General features: G+C 37.3%; 1 protein-coding gene across 1 annotated transcript in view; it reads left to right on the top strand.

The window, feature by feature from the left end:
* The first annotated feature begins 17 nt into the window (after positions 1–17).
* Septin10 (septin 10) overlaps positions 18–9,733 on the top strand; it is a 44,843-nt gene continuing 35,127 nt past the window's right edge. The window contains exon 1 of the mRNA XM_010617933.3: positions 18–174. The gene's annotated coding sequence lies outside the window, so the exon portion shown is untranslated. The remainder of the gene's footprint in view (positions 175–9,733) is intronic.

The following is a 9,733-nucleotide window of genomic DNA, read 5'->3' as shown; positions in this document are numbered from 1 at the left end:
GCGGCCCTGGCGACCTCCGCAGCCCCCGGGGTCCGAGTCACTCCACCCGCCGTATGCGCTTGAAGGAGCGCCTGCGGGCTGAACCCGTCGGCATCCGGTCTCGGTGTGGGTGTCTTGGCGGTGGCGAGCGGGATTCTCCGCGGGATCCGCCTTTGTCTCTTCGCGCTCTCTTAGGTGCCGGACTCCCCGAGGCGCGGGGTGGGGAATGATCTACCCGCGCGGTTCTTGACGTCCAAAACGTTCCATTTTAATTTCTAACACTGTAAATGTCGGTGGTTGTAATGTGTGTAAAGCTCTCCGAGGCTAGAGACAGTTTCAGAACTTTGCTGCAGAAGACAAGTTCCGATGGCGGCTGGGAGGGGTGGCTGGCTATGTGTTCAGCCTTGCTTGGATTCCTCTCCACCCGATCAGGTGTTGAGAAGTTTCTTTCATTGTGGATTCCTGTGACAGTTGCTGTGTCTGTGTGCATGTGTCGGGAGGGACATGTGGAGGGGACCTAATGAGAACGCGATTGGATTTTTTTACACAGCAGAGTTTTTTGGAGATTTCATCTGGGTCGTTGCCCAGTACTGTATCAGTAGTTTTGCTGAGTGGTGTTCCACGGTATGTATGTAATAGACTTTGAAGTAAACCAAGCTTGTTTCTAGTTTTTGGCTATTATAAATGTGGCTGCTATAAACATTCCTGTAGTTCCTAATGTAACATAATGTAAACATAAGTCTTCAGTCTGGAATAAATATTCAAGAATATAGTTGCTGGGTCATATGGTAATTGTATACTTAGGTATATTTTATTTGGGTACTAGAAATTGCAAACCAAGGCCTTCATACTAAGCTATATTTCCAGCCTTTTAAAAAATTGTTTATTTTGAGACTTGGTCACCCTGCATCCTACGTTGCCCAGGCTGGGCTCAAATTTGTGAGCTTCCTGTCTCAGTCTCCAAGAGTGCTGAGAGTACCCCTATCAACCATCATGCCTGTCTGCAAGTTTAGTTTTACATATATCATATGACCGTACTATTGCACCATTTTCCATTCCCACCATCAGTGTATTAGAGATCCAGTTTCTCCACATCCATGGCAGCATTTAATGTTGTCCCTATTTGTAGCCATTCTGATAGGTGTGTAGTAATAACTCATTGTAGCTGTAAGTACATTTCCACAGTGGCCAGTGATGAAAGTTTTTTCATACGCACATTTGCCATTTCCTCTGTTGTTATGCCTTCATTTCTTTTTTATCCATTTTCTAATTGGATTGTTTATGGATTTTTGCTATTGAGTGTAGAATATTTATGTATCCTAGATACTAATCCCTTTTCAGGTATGTGGTTTTCAAATTATTTTCTTCTCAATTTGTAGTTTGTCTTTTCATCCTCTTAATAGGGTCTTTTGCAAAGCAGGGATGTCAAATTTTGATGAGGTCCATTCAATCAACTTTCCCTTTTATAAATTTTGCTTTTGGTATCAAGCTTAAGAACTCTGCCTAGCCCTAGATTCCAAAGATTTTTCTCTTATTTTCTCTAAAAGTGTTACACTTTACATTTTTTATATTTAATTTCGTGACCTACATAGAATTGATTTTTCTAATATAAGATATCAGCCTTCAGTTGAGGGCTTTTTTTGTTTTTGTTTTTGTTTATGGAAATCTAGTTGCTCCAGCATTGTTGGTTGGAATGTTCTCATTCCTATATTGAATTGTTGCATTTTATTTATTTATTTTAAAATTTTGAGGACTGGGGATTTAGCTCAGTGTTGCCAATGCCTGCCTCGCAAGAGCAAGATCCTGAGTTTGATTTCTGGTACCCCCCCAAAAAAAATTGAAACAGGATCTCACTGTTACTAAGGTGCCCAGGCTGGGCTTGAATGTGCAGTCCTCCTGCCTCAGCCTCCCAGAGTGCTGGAATTACAAACAACCACCACCATGTCAGCTTGTTTTGGCATTTCTGTCAAAAGTCAGTTGAACACATTTATGTGGGTCTATTTCTGGGTTCCATATTACCACTGTTGATTCGTGTAAGTTTTCACATAGTGTGGCCTGATTCCTTTACTTATTCCTCTATTCTAAAAAAATTTTTAAGTATTTTAGTTCTTTGCCTTTCTATATGTTAGAAGAATTGAGCTTTATATATCTTGAAGAATTGAGCTATTCTTTCCAGTTGTCAAATTTACATGAAGGACTTGCTGGGATTTTGTCTTGCTGTGCAGAAGATATTTTTTGGTACTGGGTTCAAACTCAGGACCTTGCACTTGCAAGGCAGGTGGCAAAACCACTGAGCTGAATTCCTGATCCAGTTGGGATTTTGATAGGAACTACATCTGCAATATCAATTTAGTGAGAATTGATGTCTTTACTATTTTGAGTCTTCTACCTCATGAGCATGGTATTTCCTTTTTTCATATATTTCTTTGATTTATTAGCATTTTTAGCATACAGCATTGTGTTTTATTACAGTCATACTTTTATGCCTAAGTATAATTTTTGAGGTATTATAGATGGTCATTGTTTTTAAATTTTATTCACATATTCGTTAGTACTATACAGAAATATAGTTGATTTTTGTTTGTTTACATTGTGTTCTGTGGCCTTGATATTCATTTATTTCAGGAGTTGGTATTCTTTGAAATTTTCTGCATAGATAATCATGTCATTTACAAATTGGGACAATTTAACTCTTCTTTTACCTGCTTGCCTGTTCTTTCCAGCCTTATTTTGCTTGCTAAATTCTAGCACTGTGTTCTTTCTTCTTGTTTAATTTTTGTTTTGCTTTGTTTCATTGTGTTACTTTGGCACTCTGTTCAGTAACAATGGTGTGAAAAGACCTTCCATTCCCTGTTTCTGTTATTGTAAAGCTCAATTTTTTTACCATAAGCTGTAGAGTTTTTTTTAATCAGCTTTATGAAGGCTAATGACATGTAGTTTTCACATACAGTACTATATTTGATTTGCTAATAGGAAAATTCGAAGTATGGAATTGGTATTCTTTAAATGGTAAGATTCTTGGCTGACACCATCGAGGGCTGGAGGTTTCTTTCTTGGGTGTTTTCAAATTACAAATTCAGTCCCATAATAGTTATCAGGCTACTCATTTTATGTTATTTGTGTGATTTGTGGTAGTTTGAAGAATTGAATTATTTCTTCTAGTTGTCAGATTTACATGAATAGACTGTAGTGCTATCCTGTTTCAGTCCTAATGTTGTTAATTTCCTTTGTCACTCTTACTAGTTAATCAATTTCATTTTCTTTTCAATGAATCAACTCTTTGTTTCATTGATTTAAAATTTTTTTTGTTATCAATATTAATGATTTCTGATCTTTTTTTTTTTTTTTTGGTACCAGGGATTGAAATCAGGTCCTTGTGTTTACAAGGCAGGCCACCGAACTGCTGAGCTAAATCCCTGGCCCGCTGATTTCTGATTTTAACTTTATTTCCTTTGTATTTTTTCTTTGCTTGCTTTGAGTTTATTTTCCTCTTTTTTAGGTTCTTGAGGTGGGAGCTTGGTTTATTGATTTGCTTCTTTCCCTCTTTTCAGATGTATTCATTTAGTGATGTAGATTTATCTCTCAGAATAGATCTAAAAGTCCCCAACAGTACCTATGCCACAGCCTGAATGGCTGCTTGAAATTTCCTCCAGCAAATTAAGCAGTCCACTTACTTAATGTCAGTCTCCCATAAAGTCTCAGGGTATGGGCAAATTGAAGACATTTTCTGCCAGAAAGTAACCACACATGGCTTTTAGTTCAGCTGCCAGTAGAGCCCTTGTTCCCAGCTTCTGAGCCTCTTCTTTATTTCTTGTCATCTTGTCAGCATTCTGGTCTTCTGAATTTTGAGCAGAATCTCCCATCAATCTCACCTTACTTCATTCTAGGACTTCTCTGGCCAGCATCTCCAGATCTTTTCAAATTTTTCCTGTGAACTAGTTCCAAAGGCTTCTAAACTTTGGTTGGGTACAGTTACAGAAATGACCCCACTTCTCTGGTACCGAAATCTGTTTTGGTTACTTTCCCATCACTGGAACATAATGCCCAACATCCAACAATTTAAAGGAGTTTTTGTTTTGTTTTGTTTTGAAACTTGGGATTGAACTCAGGACCTTGCGCTTGTGAGACAGGTGGTAGCAACACCGAGCTAAGTCCCAGGTCCTAAAGGAGAAGTTTTTATCACAAAACCATAGCTCATCGTTTCAATCCATGGTTGGCAGGCTCTAAGGCAGAAACAGGATGCAGAGGGAGGGGTATGGCAGAGGAAAGGTACTTAATCAGTGGCAGCCAGGAAGCAGAGAGAGATGGGAATAACCAGAGATAAGAATATACTCTTTGTCATGCTTCCAGTTCCCTGCCTCCAACTAGACTCCTCCTACCAGCATATTCAGCTATTGATGCCCCAATGATCCAGTCACTCTCCAACACATAATACTTTTGGGGGACATTTTAGATCTAAACTATAACAAATTTCAGTTTTTTTTAAATAGAAGAAGACATTAAAACTACACAAAGAAGTTTAATGTCTTACTAGCAGTGGTAAGATCTTCTCTGTTGTATTGTCTCTGAAATTATCTCCACATGCCCTTTATTAGTGATTGCATTCATTTTATATTTCAGGAGATCTTGAATGTACATTTAACTATTGCTAACTGCAATAGTTGTCTTGAAATACAATCATGTTAAATACAATCCACTGACTACCCTTTTGTGCCTCCTGAGAAATACATCCATAATTTTCCACTTCCAACTTCTATTACACTCCTTTGAAAAATTATCTGTATTGGCTACCTTTCTGTTGCTAGGACAAAATATCTGACATAAACAGCCTAAAGGAGGAAAGATTTATGTAGCCCCATAATTTCAAAGGTTTCAGAGGTTTCAGTCCATGGTTGGCTGGCTCTGAGGCCAAATCGTTGTGATAGAAGAGCATGGCCAGGTAAGCTGCTCAATTCATGGCATCTGGGAAGTAGAGTAGGAGGGGAGGAGTTAGAGAGGAAGGGGCCAGGCTCCAAATGTATTTCCCAAGGTCATGCTCCCATGACCTACTTCCTCCAACGAGGACCCACCTCCAAATTGCTCATTCAGATGTGTGAACTCATTAGTGTGTTGGTGATTTCTCTAGTAGTTTTTTTTTTTTGTACCAGGATCAAACTCAGGACATTGTACTTGTGAGGCAGATGGTGGAACCACTGAGTTAAATCCCCTATCAAGATTAATGAGCACAATATCTAAGTCTTTGTAATTCTTATCCATATTTGTCATTTCCTCTTCAGCTTCAATGCTGTGGGATTCTTTTTCCTTTTCAGTTGTTTTTTTTTTTTTTTGTATTTTAAAGACTTATCTTGCTTGCTTTACATTCTGTCTTAATGTTGTGATCCTTAATTCTTCCCTTTCATGTCCAGCAGTTAATTACTACCTCCATACTTACTGCATTTCCATCTCTCCATCTGGGGATCCTTTAATCATTATAGTATAATGAAAGACCCAGCTCTTTCTTGCCCCTTCTGGAGTTCCAACCCTTGAGCACTTAGTTATATGCTACCTTGCAGTACTTTTAAACTTAGGTTTTATAGTGTTACTTAACTTTTTACATCAAGTACATTTTAATAAGCTTTGCGTTTTCTCCCTTCAATTATATAAACTGTTTTCAGGAAAAATAACTGTATTATCCTTTGCATCCTCCATAGTCATAATACTATGTTGATTTTTTAAAAATGGAAAATATGACCACTTTGACAGTTTTATACTTGCTGAATATTAAATGAGTACATTATGGTGCTCATGGGTCAGCAATTATGTTCTTTTTTTTTTTTGGTACCAGGGATTGAACTCTGGTCCTTGTGCTTGCAAGGCAGGCCACCGAACCGCTGAGCTAAATCCCTGGCCAGTCAGCAGTTATGTTCTAAAGAAGCTCTATATTTTCTGGGCTGTATATTGTGAGTATTTTACCTTTTCAATGTTCACAGACTGATTTTCATCCTAACACAGTTCTAGACAGTTTGTATGCATTGATTTATGTATTTTAATGTGTAGGAAAGAACACACTTAAATTTTTATATTGTACTATGGGATAGATTTTCTTTTAAAAGGATATATATTGACCATTTTCAACAATATTAAGTTTTTTCTGTTTAAATTTTGAGTATTCTTAATATAAAATACTAGATTCTCAATGCTTTTTCAATAAGAATTTTAATTCTTAAACTTTCTTCTGATTATATCTGGGAGAAAGTTTGAGTTAGGTGATGTTTTATTTTAAAACATTTATGTAACACCTTGTAAATTTTACTTGTACTACTGATTTGAAGATCATAGAAATAGTAATCACATCTCATAGTCATAATAACAGCTAAAAGATTTAAAACTCACTTTTATTTTTGAGACAGGGTCTCACAATATAGTTCAGGTTGGCTTTGAACTCACTGTTTAGTTCAGGCTGGCCTCAAACTCATTTGTTCTCTGGCCTCACCCTCCTGAGTGATGGGGTTACAGGTGTGCGCCACCACACCTGGCTTTTAAAACTCACTTTAAAAATCTCAGAATACTAATATCATGGTTTAGTAGTTTGGAATGTAGTACATATACTTTGTTAGTATTACTTTCAGTAATTATGCATATTTTGCTCCAGTATTCTTCCTATTTTTAAACTTTTGTCTTTGGCAATTAAACTTACTTGAAATCAACTAATTTGTTTTCTCAAAAAGCTCTAGATTTTTCATTTTTCATTGAGAATTTAATTAAGTAATTTAAGTATAATAGAACACAAAGTTTATTACATCGTACGTTTACCTCCAGAACATATTTTTTTTTTTGGTACCAGGGATCGAATTGGGGTCCTTGCGCTTGCAAGGCAGGCCACGAACCGCTGAGCTAAATCCCCGGCCTTTTTACTAGCTTTATAATTGTTCAGAATTGTATTTTGGTAGCTGTTTTTCCTTGATGTTTGTTTAGATTTTAATAATGCCACATCAGACATACAGGTGTGCTTTTGACTGCCTGCAAACATTGCTGTCAGGCTAAAAATGTTATGTGATTAGTTTTGCCTCTTTAGAGAAGTTCTTAGTCCTAAGTATTCTGAAACAGTGCCAGTTTTCTTTCTGTGTATTATGATCCTTTTAGGAAATGTGTTAGGGCATCTATTTTGATGCTCTATGAAAGAAACGTGTTTATCATATTGCTTCAGTAACTGTGAATTAACTGTAGTGGGAATTTTAGGATTTCCTTATTTCCTTTTTAGTAATGGAATAAATTACTGGGGAAACATTTTAAAAGTGACATAAGGTTAAGACTAGAAAGTAAGGGCATAAAGTGTGTTTGAAATGCTGCCTTGAGGGAAGCAGAGGTATCAGAGACTTTGTGGTGGATCTCGATCTTTTGCTCAGTGGTATGATGAATGGTGAGAAGAAAGACTTAGAGACAGTAAAGAGACAGAGATGGGGAAGTAGGATGACCAGTGCTTGAACAAGCAAAGGCCCCAAAAGGCCAGAACTGTCAGTATGTGTTGGTGACACAATCATGATTAAGTTGGAGTGAGGGGACTATGTGAAGGGGCTACATGTGGTTGCTAGGGATACATTGCTGAAGCAGGCAAGGCTTGCAAAAGAAGAGACAAAGCATTCTTGTGTTAGGCTGGGAACAGAATTTGAGTAAGTCACTCTGACCTTGGCTTTGTGTTATCTCATATGCTTTGGTCAGACTCACTTCTTAAAATAAGCCAATTTGGGGGTTAACTCTTTACAGCCTGCACTGCTTACAGCCTGCTTTGGATGTAATCAATGGGTAGTCCTCCACACAGTGGAGATAAGGGAAAGTGTACCTAGGCTTTGATACTCCTGCTTCATTCTGACCCTTATCAGGGGAGATGCTGAGGAGCTACCATTAAAGAAGCTGGAAAGCCAGGGCTGGTGGCACACACTTGTAATCCCAGCACTCAGGGTATCTGAGGCAGGAAGATTGCAAGTTTGAGCCCAGCTTGGGAAACTTAGTGGCTTAGGGAGACCCTGTTTCAAAAAGAAAAAAATAATTAGAGGAACTAGGAGTCTGTGCTTTGTGTAACATGTGGATGAGAGAAGGATAAAGATGCACCCTCTTAACCATATTTCATTTAAGATTATCCAAATTTTTCTCCAAAGAATCTCAATTACTGTTTACCTGGCCCTTAGACAACAGACAAATGTCAAACACATGACTGTTAAGTAGAGCTTGTATAGTAATCACCTAGTTAATTAAGGATGTCTTTATTACTAGAAGTAATAAAGAAAGTCTTTATTATTAGAAATAGAAATTAATATAGGCAGCGTGGGATTATTTTCTGGCGTGTCAGACCTGCCTACTATGATTGAAATAAGAATTAAAATAATACCCTATGTCAAAAAATAAAATATACATCCTAAAAAATAAGGAGTTTAGGTTTGGAGAAAGGAGAAGAATACTAACTTCTGTTTGAATGTGGATGTGGGGAGGGGCCCCAGGGGTCTGTGCAAGCTATGCTGAACTTCCTAGCCCTTCTAAGCTGGTTTAGGCAGCCTAGGGTCACATTACTAAGCTTACCAAAGATAACGTGAGAGAACTGGAGAGATCTCCTGATCTCTGTTACTGTTCTCTCTTAGGAATTGATCAAGTTTATCCTACTCTCTGTGTGAGACATATTTATGGGGATAACAAGGAATCCTTGTTCATATAAGAGTGTGATGTCTTAAGAAGTCATAAGCTGTGAAATATCAGATATAGAGTATATTGATGGATACCTTAAATATTTTGTGAATAATCTGTCTCCAAGTTTTTCATGGACAAATAGAAGTTGCATACAGCAATATAAATATATGTGTATATTTTTTGTTTTTGGGAGGGTACGGGGGATTGAACTCAGGACCTTGCACTTGTGAGGCAGGTGGTGGCACCACTGAGCTAAGCCCCTGGTCCATACAGCAATATTCTTGTTTGGCTGCTTGTATAGTATTTAGCAGGAGCATTACTTTAAAGTCATGAATTAGGCCAGGATCACTTGAATGATTTTTGAAAAATGAAAATATCTTTGTTATACAGAGGGGTTGTTAAATAAGGCAGACCTACAGTATATTTATAGAGGAGAAATTTCCCCTATAGACACATTTTGCAGGACATTGATTCAGTGGCTTCAGAAATACACATTTTACCATTTATACTGCATGATTTTATAGACGTAGAAAATCTAAAGCCTTTATAAAAGTATAGATACATCAGGGCAGGTTGATCAATTATTACTTTCCCAACACCACGTGAAATCTTGAGAATCAAAAATATCAGAGGTTTGTTAGGCATGAATACAGTAGGTAATTTTGATTTAGAGTAAGCTGAGAGTCATGGAGTGAGGAAGGCCTCACAGAGGGATGTAGGGAAAGACTAAATGCAAACTTTGCTTGATCCAAGATTTACCTAGAGCTGTATTTCTTAATCTTTTTAAATTATTTCTCCCTCAGAACAAAAATTAAATTTAAATCAGATTCAAGTGAACAGATTTAATTTCAAACTGAGTTAAACGAATTTAACTTAAATTCTCTTTAATGGGAAAAATTCAATACGGAAGAATAAAATTTGGGCAGCTGAACAATTTGTGTTCTTGGATGTATTCAATTCAATAATTTGTCCCTGGATGTTGTACTAAAACCAAAGTCAAAACATAATAGTTAACAGGAATTGTTGGGATACCTATAGTAAAAGGAAATTGAAAATATTTCCAAATCCATTGTGGCACATAAATGAGGCCTAATAA

Source organism: Fukomys damarensis, unplaced genomic scaffold, assembly GCF_012274545.1.
Source record: "Fukomys damarensis isolate Sample0158 unplaced genomic scaffold, DMR_v1.0_HiC HiC_scaffold_9, whole genome shotgun sequence".
NCBI lineage: Eukaryota > Metazoa > Chordata > Mammalia > Rodentia > Bathyergidae > Fukomys > Fukomys damarensis.
This window is presented reverse-complemented; position numbering and strand designations above follow the sequence as displayed.